Here is a 26,589-nt window from a genome sequence, read left to right as displayed (position 1 = left end):
TAGTCTAACATGTGCCTCTAAGGTAAGGTCCCCTTGCAAGTGGAGGAATGGCAAAGTAGAGCTAGACCATGCCTTTTCAGTGTCAGCTCTCTTCCCCAGAACACTCCCTATTACGTGGTGGGAACTGGATTACAGGTCCTTGCTTTATTCCACAGTTTCTCCTCTGACCAAAAATTACAGCCAGAGTTTAATCACACTGAAGTGGTGCAAAGGGGCCTGAGCAGGTACATTTTCACTACAAAGGAAGGCATAAGTGCAGCACAGGTAGGCTTTAATGTGGCTAGCTTGGGTAACAGTGGTAATGAGGACACGGTGGCTTCAGTACAGGTTTGCCAACTCAGTACAAGTCCACTGGAGGATATGGATATGTAGTGGGGTTGCTGATCACGTAGCCTTGTCTTTACTGCTGTTATTACCTGTGTTAATGTAAGGGTCCACAGGGTCTCAAACCCAGAACCCTGTTTTCCCAGGAAGCCTTCACAGCCTGGCCACCACTGCTAGACTGCCTAAAAATGAAGGGCTAGTGCCATTCTGATCGCTCTTGGAGCTACTGCCGAGGAGGATCCTGATTGGGGGAGGACTACAGTCCCTACCGATTGGCCAGATCAGGCTGTTTAAACCAGAAGGAGGCATTGCCTGACTGGTGCAGCACTGAAATTGGCTTTTCCTGATCTCTGGTTTCTGATTCTGGCTCTGAAACCCTGTCTTGCACTCTGGCTCTAACCACCCCTTCTCTGACCAGAAGGTCAGACTGCCCACCACCTGGTCCTGACAGCTAGATTAAAGCTAGCATGGGTATGCCTACCTCCACTGCAATCACAACTTCATTTGTGATATAGATGTATGCACAGAATCTGGCCTGGTATGCTTACCTGCTTCTATGTGTGTTATATGATAATGTTTCTCATATATTGAGTAGTAGTATTCCCTGGTAGAAAGATTAGTTATATTCAAAGCATCCTGCTCTTTTGTGGTGTTAATTAAAAATCAGTGAAGAAGGTAAAATAAGCCAACTTTATCAGGACTTTGATTACTTTCTTTCAGCTACAAAATTTAGCTTTGCACACCTGAAGTCATTTAAGCAGTGACATGTCATTTCAGAGCAAGGCAATAATCCTGGTATAAAAATTGGTGAGATCCTCACCCCTTCTGACACCTTTATGCCAGGTAAAGAGACCAGATTGTCATAGAGGGCTCTAAAAGCCCCAGTTCCAGCCAGGGGAAAATTCTCCACTCCAGAAGATAGCAATAAGACTGCGTTCCAAAGATTATCTTGCAAGCCATGGCATGCCAGACAGAGGGAGGTATCGGGGCAGGACACGTGATACTACAGAGGTTCTCAGCTGTGCTGCAGCCCATAGGACAGTCCTGAGAGCCTGTCTAAAGTTACACTAGTCTTTTCAGCCCCTTGAGCAGCCTAGGATCAGGAGGATGCAAAGGTGTCTTAAAGCCACCATAGTCCCCTTCTTCCCCTGGACTGAGAGTTCTCTGCTGAATCTCATGTAGCTGCTGCACAGAATCTCACCCAGTAAGTCTTTCTTCCTCTCAGATAAATAGAATTACATGTGCTTGATGTAATCTCATTCGTCATAAAAGCCACACTTCTGCCTGCATACCAGATGTATGCATCTTGCTTATTTCAGCTCTACTAGAAACACATACCAGTCAACGTAATGAAAAACAAATAATGCTTCTGAGAATATCACAGACAGAAAATTGGATATTGACTGAGAAGAGGAATTTCTAATTGGCTGTGAAAAGTTAATTCACTGTAGAACAGAAAATGAGTTTCAGAATGCACATATTTGCCACTCGTTTTTCATTTGGGATTGCTGTACTGTTGGGTACTGTAGGTTATAAGCTCCCTTCTCAGTGCTTGTCTTTAGTCACTAACAGGGCCATAAAGATGCTGGGGTGCGAGAGGCAGCTGACAAAGGCGTAGAGTCAGTGAGGGCACAAAAATGGGACAGTGCAGGATGGGGCCCAGCAGCATCAGCCAGAGTCTAACAGAGGCCTGGACTAGGAGCTGAAGGGGTGGTGTGGAGCAGCTTCTCCTGCTGGGTTCTCTGTGCCTCTGCAGTGGGACACCGCCTCCTGGGTCCTAGTGCTGGTCAACTTCCCCTTCTAGGTGTGCTGGGAACCCTATATGGGCATCATCCTGTTTTATGTACAATGGTGAGTGCCCATGGAGGGGGCAGGATAAGGGAGGTATGAAAGTGTGTGTGTGGGGGGGGGTAGAGGCAGTGGGGAAGGATGGGGGATGTGATAGGGCAGGGAGAAGATAAGGGGATAGGGGAATGCAGAGGCAAGGGGGGAGCAGGAGCCCCACATGCAACATCCCCTCAACAGCAGGAGCTGGGGCTCCCCCGTTAAGCCAGGCCATCCCCTTCCCCAGCACTGGTAGCCCACCTCCAGGGGGTGCCCCTGCTGCAGGTACCCCCTCCAGCACCCTCCAATACCCACAAAATATCCCTCCCAGTACACAGACACCCCTCCCCAGCCCCCAAAATAGTTCCTCCAGCTCCTCCTCTGGCAGTGTCCTCTATTTGGGAATTTTAAATCTGGTAACCCTAGGGGTTACTCTGTTCTCACAGCCTTGGTTTCCAGAGCTGGCAGGCACGTGTCCACCCTGACAGCAGCCACCTATCCCAGTGCCTGGGCTGGGCACTGTGCTCACATGGTTGAGCTCAGAGCACGGACTGCGTAACTGTCAGGGTCAGCTCCAGGCACCAGCATTCCAAGCAGGTGCTTGGGGTGGCAATCTGCAAGGGGTGGCAGTCTGTGTGTTTTGCCCCCAAGCAGTGTGCCGAATTGCTGCCGCGGACAGCAGGGGCAGTCTGTGTGCCGTTAGGGCAGCACGCGCGCTTCCACAGTGGCAGCAATTTGGTGGCAGCTTCTATGTTCAGCTGTCCGCGGCAGTGCAGCTTCTGTCTTCTGGCTGAACCCAGCAACCTGTAGTTAGGCTGAGCTGGCTTAGCAGCCTTTCTCACAGAAAAAATAAGGAATTGGTGCTGCTTTGCCCCCCTTTAACCAAATAGCAGAATACTCACCCAGGAACCTGGCAACTGTGGGGCTGGGACAGGGCAGCAAGGGGAGTAAGGAATGGTTCTGCTCTGCACACAGGGAGTGTGGAGAGAGTGGCCAGGTTGCAATAGAAGGTCCCCAGGCAGCAACCATCATGTGACTGGGCTGCTGAGAGGCAGGTGCCCAAGGCAGATGAGTACTGCAGGGAACACCTTGGGGAGCATCTCATATCAGCTCTAAGGTGTGTCGCTGGCCAATGCCAGGGTCCTTCAGGGCAGAGGCAAAATTGTGTCAGAGGTGCAGCTTAGAGCTGTGTCATTCACCCTGCCTGGAGAATGCCTGGTCATGCAGAGATGGCCAGCTCAGGGAGCCAGTGCCCTGCTCCCACAGAACGGAGAGCCGGGGGCCCCCAAGCAGGCCAGGTGGCTCCCACCAGTGGGGAGTCATGCATCATCTCCTCATTAGCTGTGGAGAATACTTAGGAAGAACAATATACTGGGCATGTATTAAATTTTCCTGAAGAGTTGCTCCCACAACTTGCAATCTCCTTCTGGGTGCTTCCAGGGGCAACCACAGACAGATTAGTACGGTTTTGATGGAGGGCCCGAGAACTAGTGTGAATGGCTTGTGCCTCAAGTGGATGCTCATGATCCTCCTGTTCTTGGCAAGGAAACCCACTTGGTTCCCTCCCTTCCTTCCCTGACAAAGTTAACTAACAGACGTTTTGCAGCATGAGCTTTTGTGGGTGAATACCCACGAAAGCTCATGCTGCAAAACGTCTGTTAGTCTATAAGGTGCCACAGGATTCTTTGCTGCTTCTACAGAACCAGACTAACACGGCTACCCCTCTGATACTTGAAAGTTAACTAAGATTCTTAGGGACTTTCTGTAGTGCCTAACCCTCTAATAGCCAATCATTTCCCAGATAAATTAGGTTGCATGGCAAAGTCCCAATTGGGTCCTAAAGTATTCTCTCTCCTCTTGTAGAATATTTTCTGCTACATGTATACAGGTTTGTTTGGTTTTTGTTGTAGAGCTTACTACCAGTCTGGCCCATTTTAATCAGTTTTTCTGCAGGAGGGAACACTCTGACCCTATAACTCTGTTTAACCAACTGGAGTCATCAAGAGCAGATGGAGGCCAGTTGCAATGTTTTTATTCTGATAGGGCAGTGTTTGCATTGTTTAACTTCAATTCAAACAAGCACAAAACAAAAACGCACCCATGCTGGTAATAATGCTCACTATTATTATTACTACATTATACATCTTTGTATTAGACTGTTAAAATGTATTGTTCCACACTTTGAGTTAACTTTTGAAAACAGCTTCTCATTACACATTGAAACACTGGAGGCTGAATATGCATTCATTTATTTAATAAGATACCCAGGATGTTTCAAAACAAGTGCAGATATATGCATGTTCTGCACCACTCAAATACTGGTCAAGTTACAAATATTGTCAAGTGCAATTTTCATACAAATATTGTATGAGCAATTTCCATTCCACCCAGGAAACTTCAGATGAAAGAAAAAAAGCCATGACTAAAGAAAATTTCATAAAGGCTTATAAATGACAGCACAAGTTCTTCTTCTTAGCTGCTAAAATACCTCCAGGGGTTCAGATTAGAAAAGGAAGATAAATTAAAGGAGCCAACTATCCCATCAGGACAAATGAAGATACAGGAATACTGTAGTTGTTCATTTCTAGACTTCATATAGGAGCAAGTTTTAGATAAAAATTATGGACTTTGTTATATATTTATGTCAGACAGGAGTAAGAATTTTCCTATCATTAAAAGAATATCTAACTTTTTTGGTAAAAGATATTGAGCACAATACTATTTTTGGAGTGTTAATGTCAGCAGTGCTAGTTATATAAGCCTGATTCCTGCAGTCCTTCTCCAGAGGAAACTCCCAGTGACTAATGGGAATTTTGTCTGTATGAGGATTGCATGTATTTATTTTTTTAGAAAGCCATGCACTATCAAATATGAGGCACATTCTGTTTACATCGGTGCCACTCCATTTACTACATTTGAAGAGACACTCATGCAAATAAGAGCAGAATTTGGCCCAGTGTGATTTAATATGCTGTGCTTTAGATGAATGAACAGGCTTCCTGTAATCCATCATCTAAATTAAACTCTATTTGGAAGTTATTGGAAGGCAGAAAAGCTAAAAGCAAGTCTTTAATATAAGACTATACACAAAGATTACAATACATCTGATTCCTGACTTTTAAAATATATTTTATAATATTTCACATTTAAACCTAAGGACTTTATTTACAAAATAATGTAATACAATGAGAATGCTCTGTGAAACCTTACTAAAGGATAATATTTACATGAACAATTTGCCTTTAAGAGGGTGTGACTAAAATATTGCACAATTAAATCATCATATTAGTAACTTTGAAAAAACCCTCAAAAGCCCACCCCCAGTTATGCAGGATTGCACCACAGTCATACCTGTACATGCAAATATGCATAGCCATATATCAAGCTCTTTAAAACTAATTTCATAGCTATGACAACTTTAGAAAAAAGGCAATTATCTCTGTCAAACACACACTACACATATTGCTTGGCAACCATTGGCATTTCATAGATTTTAAGGTGAGAAGGGACCATTGATCACCTTCTCTGATTGCCTGTATAACAGGTCATAGAATCTCATCCAAGTCCGTAACATCTGTCTTAAGTATAGCATGTCTTTCAGAAAGACATCCAGTCTCGACTTCACATATGTACTTGGTTTCACATTCTATCTGGCGAAATGATTTGCTCCCAGTTTTACTTTCAGGTTCGCTCACTCTTTAATCTGAGTTTGGTGGCATGGAAACTCTTAGTGTATGTCTAAAAAGCTCCCATTGACTGCCTATTGAATATCCTATGCACTGGACCACAATGATTCTTAGAAATTTCTTGGACTGGTTTAACAATCCAGCTACTCTCTCAACTGATGTCATGTTTCACACTCCTCAGGCACTTTCATCTTCAGCCTTTTTGTTTAAGAACTCCCAATTAAATATTTAAATATAAAGTTCACAATTAAGATTGTAAAATGAAAAGTAAAAAAAGGTAAAAGAAACAAAGAGCTAGATCCACAAAGGGATTTAGGCACCTGCCCCATGCCTATTACAGTCACAAAGTGAAATGCCTGCATGGGAACTTTTTAAAAACACCATAATAGAGGCTCAAATTAAATGTATACCGTCAAATAGAAAAGTGCCACCATGGCTAAACAAAATAAAAGAAACCATTAGAGACAAAAAGCATACTTTAAAAATTGGAAGTGAAATCCTACAGAGGAAAATAGAAAGGAGCATAAACACTGGCAAGTCAAGTGTACAAATATAATTAGGCAGGCCAAAAAAAAATAAAAATTGAAGAGCAACTAGCCAAAGACTCAAACTAACAGCCACAAAAAAAAAAAAAAAAAAAAAAAGGTACATCAGAAGCAGGAAGCCTGCCAAACAATTAGTGGGGCCACTGGACAATTGAGGTGCTAAGGAACACTTAAGGAAGATACAGCCATTGGGGAGAAGCTAAATTAATTCTTTGTATCAGTCTTCGCTGCAGATGATGTGAGGGAGATTCCCACATCTGAGCTACTCTTTTTCAGTGACAAATCTGAAGAACTAGCACAGATTGAAGTGTCAGTAAGGGAGGTTTTGGATCAAATTGATAAATTAAATAGTAATAAAAGTCACAAGGACCAGATGATATTCACCCAAGAGTTCTGAAGGAACTCAGATATGAAATTGCAGAACTACTAAGGGTATGTCTACACTACCAAATTACTCTGATTTTACAGAAGTCGATTTTTGGGAACAGATTGTATAAAGTCAAGTGCATGTGTCCACACTAAGCACATTAATTCGGTGGTGTGTGTCCATAGTACGATAGCAAGCATTGACATTCCGGGTAGTGCACTGTGGGTAGCTATCCCACAGTTCCCAGTCCCCGCTGCCCATCGGAATTCTGGGTTGAGCTCCCAATGACTGATGGGGTCAAAAATTTGTCGTGGGTGGTTATGGGCAAATGTCATCAATCAACCCTCTCTCCGTGAAAGCAACAGCAGACAATCATTTTGCGCCCTTTTCCCTGGATTGCCTGAGCAGACGCCATAGCACAGTAAGCATGGAGCCCGTTCAGCTCACCGCAGCGGTTATGAGCATTGTAAACACCTCGCACATTATCGTGCAGTTTATGCAGAGCCAGAAGCTGAAAAACCAGGCGAGGAGGCAATGACAGCATGGTGACAAGAGTGATGAGGACATGGACACAGACTTCTCTCAAAGCACGGACCCCGGCAATGTGGACATCATGGTGTTAATGGGGCAGGTTCATGCTGTGGAATGCCGATTCTGGGCCCAGGAAACAAGCACAGACTGGTGAGATTGCATAGTGTTGCAGGTCTGGGATGATTCCCAGTGTCTCCGAAACTTTCGCATGCATAAGGGCACTTTCCTGGAACTTTGACTTGCTGTCCCCTGCCCTGAACTGCAAGAATACCAAGATGAGAGCAGCCCTCACAGTTGAGATGCGAGTGGCGATAGCCCTGTGGAAGCTATACAGCTACCGGTCGGTCAGGAATCCATTTGGAGTGGGCAAATCTACTGTGGGGGTTGTTGTCATGCAAGTAGCTAATGCAATCACTGGGCTGCTGCTGTCAAAGGTAGTGACTCTGGGAAATGTGCAGGTCATAGTAGATGGCTTTGCTGCAATGGGATTCCCTAAGTGGGGTGGGGCGATAGACGGAACCCATATCCCTATCTTGGAACCAGACCACCAAGGCAGCCAGTACATAAACCGCAAGGGGTACTTTTCAATGGTCGATCACAAGGGACGTTTCATGGACATCAACGTGGGATGGCCGGGAAAGGTTCAGGATGCTCGCGTCTTCAGGAACTCTGGTCTGTTTAAACAGCTGCAGGAAGGGATTTACTTCCCAGACCAGAAAATAATTGTTGGGGATGTTGAAATACTTATAGTTATCCTTTGGGGACCCAGCCTATCCCTTAATGCCCTGGCTCATGAAGCCATACACAGGCAGCCTGGACAGTAGTAAGGAGCAGTTCAACTATAGGCTTGGCAAGTGCAGAATGGTGGAAGAATGTGCATTTGGATGTTTAAAGGGTCGCTGGCACAATTTACTGACACACTCAGACCTGAGCGAAACCAATATCCCCATTGTTATTGATGCTTGCTGTATGCTCCACAATCTCTGTGAGAGTAAGGGGGAGACATTTATGGCAGGGTGGGAGGTTAAGGCAAATCACCTGGCCACTGATTACATGCAACCAGACACCAGCGTGATTAGAAGAGCACACCAGGAAGTACTGCACATCAGAGAAGCTTTGAAAACCAGTTTCATGACTGACCAGGGTAACGTGTGACAGTTCTATTTGTTTGTCCTTGATGAAAACCCACCCCCTTGATTGACTCTAATTCCCTGTAAGCCAACTGTCCTCCCCCATTCAATCACAGCTTGGAAATAAAGTCACTATCATTTAAAAACCATGTATTCTTTATTAATTGATTATAAAAATAGGGAGAACTCACAAGGTAGCCTGGGTGGGGTGTGGGAGGAGGAGAGGAGGGCGGCAAAAAAAAACCACACGCACGATGCAATGTTCTCTGAGCTCATGCAGGCGTCCCACACTGAAAGAGCTCGGCAGAAAGTGTGGAGGGACATGATAGCACAGGACAGGAAAGTGGCCAGTGAACATGAGGAGAGGTGGCGGCAGGAAGATCAGAGGAGGCAGGATGCAACGCTGAGGCTACTGCGGGAACAAGATCTTGGAGTCATTGTCGATAGTTCTCTGAAAACACCCACTCAATGTGTGGCGACAGTCAAAAAAACCTAACAATGTTAGGAACCATTAGGAGAGGATAGATAATAAGACAGAAAATATAATGCCACTAGATAAAGCCATGGTACCTTGAATACTGTATGCAGTTCTGATCACCCCATCTCAAAAATATATTAGAATTGGAAATGGTACAGACCAGGGCAACAAAAATGATTAAGGTTATGGAACAGCTTCATGTATGAGGAGCGATAAAGACTGGGACTTATCTTGAAAAAAGAGATGACTAAGAGAGGATATGATAGAGGTCTATAGTACCTTGACTGGTGTGGAGAAAGTGAATAAGGAAGTGTTATTTACTCCTTCAAATAACACAAGAACCAGAGGTCATCCAATTAAATAAATAGGCAGCAGGTTTAAAACAAAGAAAAGGAAGCATTTCTTCACACACTCTGCAGTCAACCTGTGGAACTTGTTGCCAGGTGATGTTGTGAAGGCCAAAACTATAACGGGGTTCAAAAAAGAACAAGATAAGTTAATGAAGGATAAGTCCATCAATGGCTGTTAGCCAATAGGGTCAGGAGTGCAACCCCATGTTCTGAGTGCCTCAAGCCTCTGATTGCCAGAATCTGAGAGTGGACAACAGGGAATCACTGAGTGATCCATCCCCTCTGAGGCAAGTGACATTGGCCACTGTTGGAAGAGAGGAAACTGGGGCTGATGGACCATTGGTCTGACCCAGTATGGTCGTTCTTATGTTTGGCACCTAAATCCAAAATTTAGATCCTCAAAACTCCTGCTGGTATCTAAATTCTACTGATAATGTCCCCATGATTCCTAAATTTGTGACCATGTGTATGTACAAATCTGCCTAAATCCTGAAGCCACAGAGCAGCTTAGCACCTAAATACTGGTGGGATCCCCTGACGGTCTTGCCTGCAGGGTCTTATCGGGTAGGGGTCAGATGGGGCACTGAACAAAGCATCAGCAGCCCACATCTCCCCCTTCTCACCCAATTTCCCAGTGGTTGGAGCACTCAGCTGAGATGTGGGAGGTACAGGTTCAAATCCCCACTCCGTCTGATTTGAAGCAACAACTTGAACCCAGGTTTCCCACCTCTCAGGAAAGTGCCCTAAGCACCTTAGCTAGTCCTCATTAGGCCAGATTTTGAGAGAGAATTATTCTATAGCCCAGTAGTTAGGGCACTCACATGGGAAACCCAGGTTACAGTCTCTGGTGCAATGAGTACATAAGGAATACTTGGGAAGGGAAAAACCTGGGTTCAAGTCACTGCTTTGAATCAGCCAGAATGGGGATATGAACCCAGAAGTTCTACATCCTGGGTGAGTATTCTGCTATTTGGTTTAACAGGGGCACAGCAGCACCAATTCCTCATTTTTTTCTGTGAGAGAGGCTGAGCTGGCTTAGCAGCCTAACTACAGGAGAGGGTTCACAGCTGTGAATCCTGAGCAGAGATGGGCACTAGTAATGCTAGTTAGTAGTTTGAAGATATTTGCCATTTAGTGCTATACAACATATATCAGTGATTTTTTTTTGGTGATACGCTGCAAAAACAGAACAAAATTAGAAACGTTTGAGAAAAAAGGTATGGTATAAATGTAACTTCAAATACATATTTGTCTGCAATGTACTACTCAGTGTGAGTGATGGCCTTACTCCCCAAGGAATCCCATTGACTTCAAAGTCATGCAAGTAAGAATATTACAGGCTGATCCATTGTAGTGGATGTCAAAGTAGAGTAGCTTCAAAGGAAAAAAAAAACAACCTATTTTGCCAGTACCTGGACATGCTCTATCAGCCTATATCTAGACTTGGAAGGGTTAGATTTTTATCAGTAAATGTTGGTAGACTTCAATTTCATAGTACAGACACAAATTGATGAAAAAAATATTTCCATCAATGGTAACTGAAATTTACAAAGAAAAATGCTGCTTGAGAACATGAGAGTTTTAAATATATATACTTTGTACATTTTAATGATGTTGACAATTTGTGTTTTAATGATATAAAGGTTTAATTTTTGAATCTCAGTCTACTGTCATCAAATAATTATTGTCGGTCCCCCACATTTTCCCATCCTCCAATAATTTCCTGCAACTATGAAAATGTAAATCAATAAAAATAAAAAATGCTTAATATACATTGGAATTATCTGTCAAAATTATAAAAAAATAAAATGTGACCAAGCCCCCTCTATCATTCTCCCCACCTCCTCTTGTTACAAGTTTCTCTCAGTTGCTGTTAATTTTGGTTTAAAAACAATCAAAAGAAAAATTAAGAGAACTCCATGTAAATTACATAGAAATATTAATTATCATTTCTGAGCAAGAAAGTACCACACAAATATTTAAAAATTGTTCCTATGGAGACCAGTCAATCAACTGAAGAAATCCCTTCTACATGTACTGTGCCTCTAAACCATGAATACAAACGTAGCAACATCCATTAAAACAAAACCAAAAAACCTACACAGGCACCAACAGCAAGAAAAGCCATTTCATCACCAGATATCTGACAGTGGGCAGTGTGATATGAGACACTGAAATATATATCTTATATCACACTGCTTACATCACATATTCTATATTTATATCACATATTAGTATGATATAGCCAGGTGTTAAGCTGTAGATTCTTCTAATACATTACATTTATTATGCATCTTTAAGAGTCTCACCTGCTCTCTAGCTAGTAGCCCCTCTCTACGAGGACTATTTTTCACATTTCAAACTTTTCAGCAGGCTTTCAGATGCCATTGAAAAAACAAAGCTAACTGCGCAAAAATGTTTATTTTTTCCTTTGCAAACGTGCCCCCCCATTACTACTTTGAGGTGAATGGCAGGCAATATTCAGCTGTTGATCAGTGACAGGGTTGAGATCCAACATACAATATAAATCATCAGGTATAAGAATTGCATGTCATTGGACAAATTCAAATCCCCTCTTTCAGTATAAGAGACATTATCTGTTTGTAGCCCTGGAAGGTTGTGATCTAATGGACCTTACAACTGCAACATTATTATGCACAGTAAAACGACTTTAGATCGCTGTTAGTGGTTTAAAAAATGTATCAATAATATTTCTCACTGCCTCCAGAATCTCTTCAGTGGAACTCATGATATTAAGTCATCTGTCTTTCTATATGACTATTTCTAAAATACTCCATCATGCTGGTAGTCCATTTGTTCATTTAATGACTATATTTGTATGTAAAGATTTACCTTAAATATATCACTGAAACATTATCCTTTACTCACAACTCATACTTACAAGTTTTCACCATATGCATGTACTTTACATAATCAAATATAGTTATATTAAGATGTGTTCAGAGGCCCTGAAATTCTGCTGACATGCAGTACCAGTGCCTTCAGATGCTATTGAAAGCTGCTGCAGACTCATTTCTTGCTAAAAACAATTGCAATTCAAATGCCTAGGATCTATATTTGGGTCATATTTTTACTGGATTCTACTACGGGTTTTATCCCTGACATATAATTACGCTAGTCATGACAACAGGTCCCTTTCTTTGTTTTTTATCCAGTCAAATTTTCCAGTGACTTCAAATGGCACCTCATCCTTGCTAACAACTGCAGGATCAGGCCGTTGGTGTGCAAGAGTGAAGAAAACGTTTTCCACAGGCTATGCTCACATGTAAATAAAAGTTAATGTTTACATTCAGTGGGGGTTGGCCAAAATATAACCCACAGATCACATGGTGGGCCATCTTATCCCTTGTTGAGGCAAACTGCATTTCCTTGTGGCATCCTGTCCTCTTGTGTTCCGGAGTGGGGACTCCACTCACCAGGAGGGTACGGATTTGTACCACTGCTGTGCTCTCTTGGGGGCTCTGCCAGAGAGAGCAGCTTTAGACTCCATAGAAGCCTGGGAGAGATTGCTTAGGGAACACACTGAAATAAAGAATCAGCCAAAGATATATTTTTGCTCACTTTTGGGGTTGTGTTTCAGGGCCTCCCCCATCCACACACAAGGATGGTTGTGGGGCGCTTAATTGTGCGACCTGCAGTATAGTCAGACTTCATTGACAGCACAGACTCTGGAGTAAACCTGGCCTGTTGCACTAAAGTGGCATTGGACTGCATTTCTACATGCGCACTCCTCCATATGGTAGCAATGAAAGAACTTGTTCAGTACTATCTGGTCATGCTAATGCTTCTGATTCTGCCACTTCTGGTATGGACAGATTTGCTCCCTTCATATCCTCAACTGTTTGCACACATTCGTGACAAAGACAAGGGACATTCACACAAAATTTTCACATACTAACAAAAGGGAAAATGTATTTCAATACCCAAAAGGGAGAACATGCTGGTGCATAAGGTCACTAAATATTAGCTATTACTCTAGAGAGCTGGAATATTAAAGGTAGGTTCCTATTGATAAAAACAAATGTAGAAAATGATTCTGTGGTCAGTCATTCTCTAGATACTATAAAAGGAACACAGGGAACTCAGATATGATAGACACACGGTTTCCCCCAGCTATTGGGAACAATAAATATGTTTTGTTTGGTTAAACAGATAGATAGAAAAAGATGTCTAAGGCTAAAGAAATCTTTTGTCCTTAATGCATTAAAAACATACTGTAAAAAGCTCCTTTGTGATGAAGCTAAAGTCTACCACATAAATGCAAGGCTGGTAGACAGACTGACAAGGTAGGTGAGGTAATATCTTTTATTGGACCAACTTCTGTTGGTGAAAGAGACAAGCTTTCACACTTACACAGAGCTCTTCTTCAGGCTGGTATATACACAGCAGAGGTAACTGGTAGACCTTTATTTTTTCCAAGGCCTGTGTTTTTTGTTTATGAAGCCCTTGTTGTATAAGCTCAATGAAAGTTGGATGACATAACCATTTATTAGAATTGAGTTTGAGTTGTAATCGTTCATGTTATTTTAAAATATGAAACACTCAACAGATCTGATAAAACAAATGGGATCAGATCCTGAGCTGGTGTAAATCTAGACCAAAGATCTGCACAAAACTATATCATCTCTTGTTTTTTTCCTTCAGCTTCCCTTCCCTGGCTTGACATGAAACAGAATGTATGAGGCGGTACTGTGACAAAAAATGCAATGTCCTCTCATGACACATACATTATACACTACCGATCAGGCATTCTGACAGCAAAGCCAAACACAGGGCTCAAGTTTTCTGCACAGTTTAACATTTATCTACCGTTCATATACTCTGGCTAATATTTTTATTGTTTTATTTATTTTATAATAATTTTAACTGATCCTATATGTGTCGCTATCTATGCCCCCCCTTTGGGGGAGGAGGGAGGGAGTTTAGCTCCTCAGTAGTCCTAGGCAGTCTTCCCACTCACTGCCTCAGTGCCACTCACCCAGGGTTGGAAGGGGAACCCAGGCCCACCCTCTTGTCTGGGTTCCAGCCCAGGGACCCTCAGCTCAGCAGTCTGGGCTTTCTCTCCCTGGCCTCACCATTCTATCCCTACTTCTTCCTACTACTGGTTACCCTTTTCTTCCTGGACCTACCAGTTCCCAAAGCCTCCTCCCTCTTCCTAGGGAATGACTGCAGCCTCCACTCACACCTCCCTTTCTCCTGGGAGTATCTGCCTTTTCCCAGCCAGCCCTTCTGCTTTTAGCTCCTGGGCTTTATAGGCCCTGCCTATTCCTGCCCAGCTGAGCCTCCTTAATCAGCTGCCTAATTGGTTAATTGTCCCATCTGGCCTGCATTAAACCCTGCAGGGTGAGTGTTGGAATGTTGGACATGGGTACTGAATTGCTTTCCAAACTACTCAGCAAATACTGGCCTAGTGAAGTTCTCAAACTGGACCCAATGGGCCACAAACAGAACAAGAGAAGCCCAACCTGTGGCCTCCCCATGTCAATCAAATAAAAAGATCTAGCCCAATATGCCATGATCCCCTACCAACCTTCCTCATACAAGGTCTGGGGGTCCATACAAGAACATCTCAAGCCAAGGCCCCCATGTATTTCATGATTCTACTACTATGGAATGCTATTCTTAATGCAGAATTGTGCACCAGAATCCCAGCTTTAGATTTAAAAAATGTGTTTAGACTTTATGAGTGTAAATATAACCCTTTAAACATGAACTGAGTGAAAATAGAAGAAGGGTTGTCTACCTGAGTTTGCAGAGAGCCAGAAACAATCATTTCAAGAGTCATGAACTATGTCATTCACCTTAATCCCTTTGGATTCTACAATTCTATGACCAGGGAATAGAATATTTTTCCAAGATGCCACAAAATTCAGCAGTTTTGCTGCAGTTGGGCACCCAGCTTTTTCTTCTCTGTCTCTGTTACTTGGCCAGGACCTCCTTGCATCCACTCTCTGCTCTCCAGTTTTGCTCACAGTGAATTGGTTTACAGTGTATACTCTCTGCAATTTTCCATGAAGCTAAGAAACAGGATATTGGAAGCCAGACCTGTGGTCTAGCTTGCACCCAGTGAGCAGGGCAGACCAAAAAATGGAGTCTAGCCAGCTGGGCTGCCTAGAGAAGAGTAGAGTAGCTAAGGCTTGAGGAGAGGGGTAAATGAAACCAGTAAAAAGTTATCTCCTTACCTGGCACATCTGAAGTATGAGAAAGTTGTGAGCCTGGGTGTCTGGATAACATCACAGGCTCCAAAACCTGAGCAATGGAGCTGGGCTGTGTGGAAAACATGAGAAAATCCAACATCAGAAATAATCACTGAAAATAATCATTGAGTGTTTTTACATTGAGTATTTTCAACTAACTTTACATCTATTAGCCACAGTTGTGCTTTTTTTTTTTGTGTAAATTGGAAAGCTGGGAATTAACTTTGTCACAGAATTTGGATCTTTTATGCCAGTTAGCCCTACTAAATCCAAATCTAGTTTGAAAAAAAGTTATTTTTTAAATTTTCATGCACCTCTGCATTTCCTGGTTTCACCAGATATGAAGAGCAGAAGTATCAGAAATCTCATGGGTGAACCCAGTTTTATGAGACCTGCATCCTGATTTTACCAAATGTTAAAACTTTTTAGTAGTAATCCAAACTGAACCTATGGACCTTCTGAAGTTCACCTATAATTAAGAAACAGTGTAGTTAATACTATAGTAACATAGGAATAAGTGTGGTTAATTGTGTCAACTGACCAAAATAATAAATAATAATAGTGGTGTCTAATTAGAATCACCAGATCATTGTACTATACTAACATAAGTGTGGACACATATTCTATATGAAATGTATGCCACAGAATATCTCAAATATCACCCATGTACACTACCATTATAGCTAAAATTCTCTAATATAGGTAATAGAGTCTACAGATTTTTCACAATTTCATCCAAAGCAGGAAGATGATGAGAATTTGAGTAGATTAGGCAGTCAGCTAGTAAAAGAAAGTAGGGCTGTGTGTTAAATACCTCTTCACCGTGCTCCCTGCCACATTACCGTATATTCCTGTATTCAGAAGAAACAAATTTTGGTTTTTCATTGTAATTTGAATGTCCTTTGTTTTTGTACATGGATTTTTGTTTTATGTTTCTATGAAAACATCCTCTACCATCCTTCTGTCATTCATAGTTCAGAAGATCCCATTCTGCTAAGTGCTCCTTCTAGGAGTAAAATCCTTTATTGTATGCCACTGCTTCTGGAATTGTCCCTTCAATGCAGCTAAAAGGAAACAAATTAACATCGAAGGCAGGACAGAAGAGGTCTTTAAAAAACAGCTTACTCCCGCATCTCTTATCAGCTCCAGATATTTCCCTATAATGTTATGATCTCTTTTCACAAAGAGACAGAGACTGTTTTCTCAATGTACACAGTATGCCAAAACCTGCAATTCAACTAAAGGATCTCTGAAGACATAATATGGAAGGGCTAAGCCTTCCTAATATGAACTCTACTTCTGGGCAACTCAAGTGGAATATATAACAGGATGGACAAAATGAGACTTAGAACATCATTGGACATAAGTTGAACAGCCTCCAGCTGGCACAGTTAACCTAGCTATCCTACTACATGACAGAACAAACATCCACCTCCCGCCACCAAGGAGCAGATACTATAAACCCATCATGAAAGGTAACATCCAATTGTGGAGTAAAAAAAAAAATTTGAATGGTAAAATATCCTGAACAATATCTTGGACAACTGTCATTCTGCATGTACAGGCCAATTTCAATTAATGGGCTGAGAAGATAATCTTTTATTGTAATGACCTCCTAAAAGATGACCAAACTGTTGTCCTATGAAAAACTTAACAGAATTAAGACTGTCCTATGAAAACAAATATTTTATTATCTTCAGGTCCAGGATTATGTATTGCAAATTCAGCCTACACATAAAATCCTGACCACATGCAAATCTTGTCGATTCACTAGAAGTTGCAGATAAGTAGCATCTCCCAGAATTTGATTGTATGTAAATAATAAGATAAGCTTCTGGAACGTCCTTAGAATCACTACCAGCTTAGCTTGTCTCTCATAAGAGTTATATAGCTAGGCACCAAAATACATTGAAGGACTACTCATTACTGAAATTTTAGCATTGACAAGACTACCATAAGGAGAGATGAGAAAAAAGAACAAGCAGCACCTGGACTATACACACATTTATAGCTAAAAAGAACTTATGACAACACATCATTATGGAATAAAGATCCATCTTACTTCATCTTTACAACTCAGTACATAAAATCATGCCTTAATGCATGTCACAAATGTTCCCAGATGTCTTCCTCCTTATTTCAGTATCTTAGCCTTAGCAAGACTGTGCTTCTCAGTTCAGAAGTTAACATGCAGCACAGTAAGCAATAGATTTAATATTTTTAGTATCCAGCCATACAGAGATATGGGTCAACATTTTCAAAACTGCCTCTGTATCTAGGTTTTCTGTTAGTCATCCAGGATTAAGTGTGGTTCCTTGCTTAGAGATTTTTAAATAAGTTTTTAAGCACAACTCTAAGAAAATCTGATCCACATATACAGAAAAGATTTGAGCATCTGGCTACCTAGAGGTATTATGCAGAACCAGGATTTTTCAAAGAGCTTGTGGGTTGTATACAGCTACCTATAACTTCCCTTATGTGCAAATACTAGAGCCAAGCTTTGACTTTGCAATAAAAGAAGGTGGAGCTTGCACAGATGTTGGACACAGCTTAGTTTAACTTAACTTGTATTTTGCAGCTGAAATATTGCAAAGTTGGAATAATGTGCTTAGGGACGATTTTGCTGGCATGGCATTTGGTGCCAAAAATATCATTTTTCTTCCCAAATTACTATAGTTGAAAAATAAAATGATACTTTCCTGAAAAAAACAAAAACACAACATTTTTATTTAGAAGTGGTTGAAATGGACTGCTTAATTTTTATAAAGAAATATTATCTCACCCCCACAAAAAAACCTGTTTCTGATAATTAACAAAGAATGAATAAGTAAAGCATTTTTCTTTGTGAAAGTTTTGTTTTTTAAAAAAGCCATTTCTAATGTTAATATTTTTAGTTTGAAATGCTTCAACTGGCTCTACAAAATACATTCACCTTTCTGTGCAGGGCCAGCAAAAGACATTAAGTGCCATTTAAGTCCCACAAAATCCCTCAAAATACAGAAGGGTAAGGTTCACTCAGGGGCAAAAAGACTGAGATGGTGCCCAGTTACTGTGTAGGGGTTTTATGGGTGAGGTTTTCATAGGTGTTCCTTTGTGCGTCTCTATTCCTTGTACATTTTCATGGCAGCTGAGTAGAATGCCCCTTAATGTTTAGCCCGAACTTTCACTCTTTATGTAGCTTTATTTATATCAGTTTATATAATAACTAGAGTATGTTATACCCTAACTAAATATCACATTTATTGTTCAGTATCAGAAACAGGCCATGTGATAGTGTCCATAATTGAACTTAAATAAATTGCTTTTAATATGAGCTTCCATTAAGTAGGTTTAATTGACTTTATTAGTGAAGTCAATTTTCAGCATTAGCAATAAGTGATTTAACCTTAAAATATTCACCATGAAAACTTAATGTGCTAATTGAATATTTAAATTCAACTACAATAAATGCACTGTAAATGTATAATTATCTGCTCAGACTATGCAGATCTACTGAATTAAGGTAATAGGTTAAGTTAAATACATTTTCTTAGAATAATATGTCACTAAGTGGCACAGTAAGGGGGACGTGCATTTTAAATATCTTCTTAATTAATTAGAAACAAGGGGAAGTGACTGAAGGGCAAATCAAGAGGATGTGACAAGAAGAGAACCTGCAACTCCTTGAAAAATCACTAGAAATAATTAATATTCTGAGATGTGTCATTTCATGACATTTTTAAGATGTGCTAGCTCAAATTACAAGTCAGAAGAAAACATACATTCAATATTTTCTAGACACAATAATATGAACTCTGCAGTATATACATATAGTACCTGGGAGAGGTGAGAGGAGCTTAATTAATGGGATGAAAATAAAATATGCATGAACATTCTGAACCATCTGTATTTCCTGTGAGATTACCAGGACCCAGGATGGTGTGTGTGTGTGAGAGAGAGATACAGATTTGAATACAAAGGGCAAGTTTAATTAGAATGTTGAAAAATGAATGTGAGAGTTCCTTTGGCTATGTTACAATCTTACAAAATGTTTAATACATAATGAAGAATAAATATAAATTGGAGGTAAAATTTTAGTCCCATTAAAATCAATGGGAGTTTTGCCATTGACTTCAGAGAGGCCAGGATTTCACTTAGGAAAAACAGCATATGAAAAAAAATGCAGAGATAATGTGAAAAGCCTAATTCTAATTTTAATAAAAATGGATGCAATTCATCCATATGTAGATAATAGAGCTGATTTTTTCATCTTAATAGCCATTACAAATAGAAACAAAAAATATTTTGGGTCAAATTATACATTTCATTCAACCCAGAATGAAAATTTAAATTGTTTGAGCTTTTTTAACTTTTTAATAAAATACAAATAAAACTGAAGTATATTGTGAAATGAAAAAAGTCATTTTGAATAAAAAATGTGAACACTTTGGAAAATGTCAAAACAAAACAGATCTTTTTTGGATTCTTTTAACATTGAAACAATTTGATGAAATTGATACAAATTTATGAAGAATTCATGACATGTTTAAGATGACTTGCGCCTGCATTTTTCAGTGACAATTTTCCACCCAGCTCTAACAGAGAGTCTGTACAACACCTATGCACCACTTAAATCCACAGGTTATGCACCATAGTTGTGCATGGGTCTTGTGCTTGGCCTCTGTGCATGTGTTAATTTTATTCAGGCAGAGGAACTAGACTGAGTTAGAGGAACTCCATTGAGGAAGGTTGAACCATTCCATGGCTGCTACTGTAGCCAGAGGCCTGGGGTATATTCCTCAGCTTCTGTTCTACAGAGGAGGATAAGAAAGTGGCTGGTGGCTTTATCTACTCATAGGTTTTCTGGCCCTGCCCAGCCTTTCTCACTTCATGCTGGCCATGGCACTCAGACACTCTGCTCAGCATCCTCATTTTCCACAAACTCTGGTATAGAACTGCACAGCTTCTGCTGCGGTCAGGACCTTTTGCAGATGCAGTAAAGGGGCAGAAATTTATGCCATTACAGTAGTGTATAAATCCAAATTTTGTGTTTGTTCAAATATGATTACTTATAGGGTAATGAAATTGAAAAATTCATGATGATTTTATCACCTTATTATCTTCAAGGTGTTTGCAAATTGATTGCTTGATTATTTACTCCATTATCTTTCTGGGTACTGGAGTTAAGATGACTGGTCTCTAATTTCCCAGGTTGCCCTTATTTCCCTTTTTATAGATTGGCACTATTTTTGCCCTCTTCCAGTCCTATGGAATCTCTCCCATCTTCCATGAGTTTACGAAGATGATCTCTAATGGCTCAGATATCTCCTCATTCAGCGACTTGAGTATTCTAGGATGCATTTCATCAGGTTCTGGTGACTTGAAGACATCTAATTTGTCTAAGTAATTTTTAACTTATTCTTTCTCTATTTTAGCCTCAGATCCTATCTCATTTTCACTCGTGTTCATGTTAGACATTTGATCACTCCTAATCTTTTTGATTAAACTGATTTTTTTTAAGGTACAGAAACTTCTTGGCCAAGATACTCTATTTTATAAGTTATCCCAATGTAAGTTATCAATAAAGAGGAAGCTGGCTAAAAACTGATCATCATACCATTAAGCTTAGAATAAAAAACATTGTAAGTCATCTAAAGGAGAAAGACAGGAAGCCCTGGAAGCACTGAAAAGCTAGAGGGCTAAATAGTAATTGGTGTTTGAAATTGAGCTTTAGTGCTCACAAAATCAGCCTCATTGTTTTAAAACCTTTACTAGATTTTTTCCCTCCAACAAGAAGCAGTTTCTGTCATCAACATGATTAATAATTTTTCCCTGGGCAGAGATGCTGATTTCCAGCCTCATACAATTGCTACCTATCAATATATAAGTTCTTTCCCCTTGGTAACGTCAAACAGTATTTCAGATTTTGTGTCTCAAAGCAAATATAGTCACCCTCCCCAAAATATTCCCAACATTGTATCTATGAATGCATAGTATATCTGGGAACAATAGGAAAAAATGAACGTGAAAAGAAAGGGGAAGAGGATTTGGAAACAGGCAGGTAGTCTAATGACAGGTTTAAATATTCACTCTTTCATCAATCAATTAAGAGTAAGCTAAAGAAGACGGCTCAGGATGGGAATGCCGTACTGAGATAAATATCCTAATAGCAACATTTTAAGCAATGTGAATGTGATAAGGCCTTATCAGAAAACGCAACTAGTAACAACTTAGAATAATCAAATTGTAAAAGCATGTACCATCATACATACATCATGGCCCGTAATCAGTTCCATAAACAAGCAAAACTTGTAGATAATTAAATGCAAGCAGAATGACTTCATTAACACTATAAAAGTGAGCACATTAACACCATGAAATACCTTGGGAGGAACAATCTGATTTCAGAAATAAGTGTAAGGTTTTTAGTAAGCTATGAGAGACTATCCTGCACATTGTGATTTTGTTAGCAAAATGTCTTTAGTAAGAAGTAAGAAGTTCTGTGTAGCTTGAAAGCTTGTCTCCTTCACCATCAGAAGTTGGCCCAATAATGAATATTACCTCGCCCACCTTGTCTTGCTCATATCCTGGGACCAACATAGCTGCAACACAGCAAACAACAATGGAAGATATCAAATTTTACCATTTGAAATGTAAACTCCACAACATATAGAATGAAGCCAAACTTAGCAGAGACATTTACTTCCTGACCAAATGCAAAAAACAAAACATTATCCCCAGTAGACTCACCATCTATAACCCTCTGATTACTATATACGACTCTAAATATGCTGAACAGCTCTGCAAAAGGACTTCAAGAAAAACTGAGGAACCATCTCCTGTACCTCACATACTCCAGAAGGGATCACCTCAAACAAGAAATCATCACATGCTACCACATACTGGAAGGAAAAAATTAGGACTCCTACCTGAAGATAATGCAAGAAATCCTGAACAAACACTGATGACATCCATCCAACACAAAAACACAAAAACACTGATGACATCCATCCAACACAAAAACAAAAAGTGGAACCAACTACAACAACTCCACAGACACCACCTTCCAGGAGAAACCATGACCAACCACATGGATAGTATAGGACATCCTCAACATCACTGTCTAGACTCTCCAAGGGACTGTACCTGGGACACACCACAGAACCTTATACCATAGTAACATGTGGAGAACTAGACAGATTCTTTCACTGAATCAGCCTCAAAATTCTTTCACAACAAAGGTGACACTACCCTCAACTACCATGTCCCCACCACCAGTCATATGAAACAGAAATAATCTGACTTGACACCTCTCCCCTCAGTGGATGAAATGACACTTGATACTACATTGATTGCTTCAGGACAAAAATTGATTGTGAAATCCCTAATAAATATCACTTCCACCACAATCTCTCCACTGCCTAGAGCAGTGCTTCTGAAAGTTGGGCTGCCGCTTGTTCAGGGAAAGCTCCTGGTGGTCTGAGCTGGTTTGTTTACCTGCCGCATCCACAGGTTTGGCCGATCGCAGCTCCCACTGGCTGCAGTTCGCCACTCCAGGCCAATGGGGGCTGCGGCAAGCGGTGTGGGCTGAGGGATGTGCTGGCTACCCTTCCCGCAGCGCCCATTAGCCTGGAGCGGTGGACTGCAGCCAGTGGGAGCCACAATCAGCTGAACCTGCAGACGTGGCAGGTAAACAAATTGGCCCGGACCACCAGAGGCTTTCCCGGAACAAGCGGTGGACCATCTTTGAGAAGCACTGGCCTAGAGGACAGCCATACAGTCCCTGAAGTCCAACCACCAGATAGTGACCAAACCAACAAAGGGGGTGCCATCATAGTCCTCAACTGTGATTACTATGTCAACAAGGCAAACCAACAACTCTTCAACACCATCTACTATAAAACAGCTCAGAGAAGACCCCACACTACATAGGAATTTAAGGATATCATCAAATCCTTCCCCAAACAACTCCAAGAAAAACTCTACAATATTTTCACCTCATGAACCCACCCCAGAGACCTTCTACATGTAAGACGTATTTCCACGGCTATAATGATCTATATTCCTCTAAATTTTCAAGATCCATGGGTCCTCACCAACAGAAGTTGGTCCAATAAAAGATATTGCCTCACTCACCTTGTGTCTCTCAAGAAGTTCAGTCACATCAGTATTTCTATTTTGGCTACATAGGGTATGGTTACAAAGCAAAGAAAAGCCTGCAGCTAGCCCACGCCAGCTGATTCTGACTGCAGGATTGTTTCATTGCTGGGTCAACTTCCAGGCTCAGGCTGGATCCAAAACTCTGGTATCCTCCCACTCTTCGGCATCCTAGTTCCCAGGCTCCAGCCCATACCAGGAAGTCCCCATAGCAGTGAAATAGCCCTGACACCCAACCACTGAAATTGCCTTGGCTGTCTTAAATAAACTATAATTCGTTTGGGTATGGTTGACATAAAAGTGGTCATTCCCTGTAAAGAGCCTAAAAAAATAAAAAGATTCTTAAGGAACCTTAAAATTAACTGAGCCCTGATCTACACTAGAAAATTAGGTCAGCATAACTATGTCACTCAAGGTCAATGGAAGAATTCTTCCATCAACATAGCTACTGCCTCTTGGGGAGGTGGATTACCTACACTTATGGGAGAACTCTTCCCATCGGAATAGGTAGTATCTACACTGAAAAGCTACAGTGGCACAGTTGTGCTGCTGTAGCATTTTAAGTGTGGACATATCCTAAAATTCTCTGGTAAACATTTACTGAAAACACTGGACCCAAAGTTCTATAAGCCAATATAATGAGGATGTATCAGGAAGTCTGCAGATTTCCAAAGTGGGCTAATTGAAAATTGTTAAATATTCATAAAATTCTAAGTGTGAATATTCATATTGGTGAGAATTCACAATTGGTCTCATTTGTGCAAAACTTGCCTGACATGGAACTTTCATGCTTACATGGGAGCATTTTTATCATGGTTGGTTTTCTGGTCAAAGCAATATAGATAACATCATTGTGTCGGGGGGAGTAACAAACAAACAAACAAACAAAAAAAGCCAGTCCCTAAAGGGCACACACTAATACTTGCTGTAAGCTACATTCCAGATGCCAGTTGTCTTCTAGTTCTGAATCATCCTTCCTGTGCTTTCCATCATCACTCAAGACAAATGAATTCCCCCTCTTTTCTCATCAGAACATATTAAAACAAAGCTGGTCAAATTATTCATTTTGAAGAAAATTATCTGACATATGTAGTCCTTTTTTCTGTTTATGAATCATTTGTCATTGTAGTCATTATTCTCACATATTATCACAATTTATGAATGCAAAATATTTCTTTTTCCTCTCCCCATCTATTCAATTTGGCTATTGGTCGCCTAAGTCACATGGTCCTGATTCTGCTCCCTGATTGGTTTATTGAAATTTTAAGTGAGAGTAACACACAAATAATACTGAATAGCAAATAGTACAACAAATAACAGTGAATACTTGTTTGCATATTTTTGTGTGCAGATATGGGTATTTATATTAAAACAGGTTTCAGAGTAGCTGCCGTGTTAGTCTGTATCCGAAAAACAACAAATTTATTTGAGCATAAGCAAAAACTACAGCAAATTTATTTGAGCTTATGCTCAAACAAATTTGTTAGTCTCTAAGGTGCCACAAGTACTCCTGTTTTTTTATATTAAAACAGTCATTCCCCAAATGTTCATTTGAAAAACACTTTTTGGCATAAATGCTCTTAAATAGCAAATAATAAGGGAAATGTACATGGTCAGACTGAATGAATATTTCATGAACATTGTTTCTACAGTATCCAAGCTGCAGTATCTATTATTATGCTGTATTATTTTTGGAGCAAGACTGGAATGGATATCTTTTGTACTGTGAAATGGATCAAGAAAGGAAAATGGAATGGATATCAAATATATATAAAAGTTTCATGTCAGGAAAGTTTGCAAACGTGGGACCAATTTTCAAGTCTGAACAAAATGAGCATTCACAGTTAGAAACCCATTGTCCAATAAAGTTTTAGCAGCTTTTCAGGTGTTCAGAATTATTGCGACTTTATACAATTCTTAGCTTGACACACCAAACAATTGCTCCCATATCTTCAGTTAATTTCACTGTGTTGGCTTGTTCAGCCCAAAATCTTTGGATCAGCTCATCTCTGCCTAAACCATATTGTAGTAGATGATGTTCAGGATTTAACGATTGCCTTGCCATTTTTTCATAGTCAAAGGCATATCAGTCAGGATATTTAAGGTGACAGCAAGAATACGGGGTGATGATGTACCTTTTTTAATGTGGTGCTGAAGCTTTCCAGGAACCTTCTGTTGTTGACCTAGACTGTCCCTTGATGTGTTTCAGCAGTTCCTCATCCATTCCATACTAGCAAAATAGGTTTCCAGTGAAAGTATATTCTTTAACATTTAGCTCATAGTATAAATGAACAACTCTAATGATCAGAAATAACAACACTTGTACAAGACTAATACACAGTGCTTGTGATCACATGGTTCAAATATTTAACATATAAATTATGTTTCTGTTATGTAAATCAGATTTTGGAAAACAAATTGGGTTATTGCTTTTTTGACCCAAAAATGCCCATAAGCAATGCAAGGGGTATTTTCATCCATAACTCACTGATTGGTCACATTACCTTTGCTATGTTGCATCTCCAGCATGCCATTGTGAAGCAGCAAATACTGACTTGTCCAGTGGTTCAGTAACTAGTCTGGAATTTAGGACACCAGCATTCAATTCTTTGCTCTGCCACAGATTTCTTCTTTGATTTTGGGCCCAGTCACTTAAGCCCAGATTTTTAAAGGCATTTAGGTGGTGAGGCGCTCTGTGTTGCAATGCTTAACTGTTTTAGGAGCCTAAATCTCATTTTCAAAAGGATTTAGGCATTTAGGAGCCTAAATCCCACTGATAGACAATGGGATCTTGGCTCCTAAGTGCCTAAATCCATTTTGAAAGTGAGGTTAGGCACCTAAATCAGGTAGGCATTGCAAAACTGAGTGCCGCAACAGTTAAATACCTTTAAAATTCCAGATATCAATCTCTCTGTGCTTCAGTTCCTCACCTGTAAAGTGAAATATTTCCCTATATTAAAGGTGTGTTGTGAAGCTAACTACTTGAAAAGACTGTGAGGT

General features: G+C 40.5%; 1 long non-coding RNA gene across 1 annotated transcript in view; it reads right to left on the bottom strand.

The window, feature by feature from the left end:
• The window catches only part of LOC123373230, a 43,703-nt gene extending 17,888 nt beyond the window's left edge, over positions 1 to 25,815 (bottom strand). The window contains exons 1-2 of the long non-coding RNA XR_006580622.1: positions 25,725 to 25,815; positions 15,439 to 15,523 (exon numbers count right to left, since the gene is read on the bottom strand). This is a non-coding gene — a long non-coding RNA (uncharacterized LOC123373230). The remainder of the gene's footprint in view (positions 1 to 15,438; positions 15,524 to 25,724) is intronic.
• Between the last annotated feature and the right edge of the window lie 774 nt (positions 25,816 to 26,589).

Source organism: Mauremys mutica, chromosome 6 (assembly GCF_020497125.1).
Source record: "Mauremys mutica isolate MM-2020 ecotype Southern chromosome 6, ASM2049712v1, whole genome shotgun sequence".
In the NCBI taxonomy this organism is placed as follows: domain Eukaryota; kingdom Metazoa; phylum Chordata; order Testudines; family Geoemydidae; genus Mauremys; species Mauremys mutica.
This window is presented reverse-complemented; position numbering and strand designations above follow the sequence as displayed.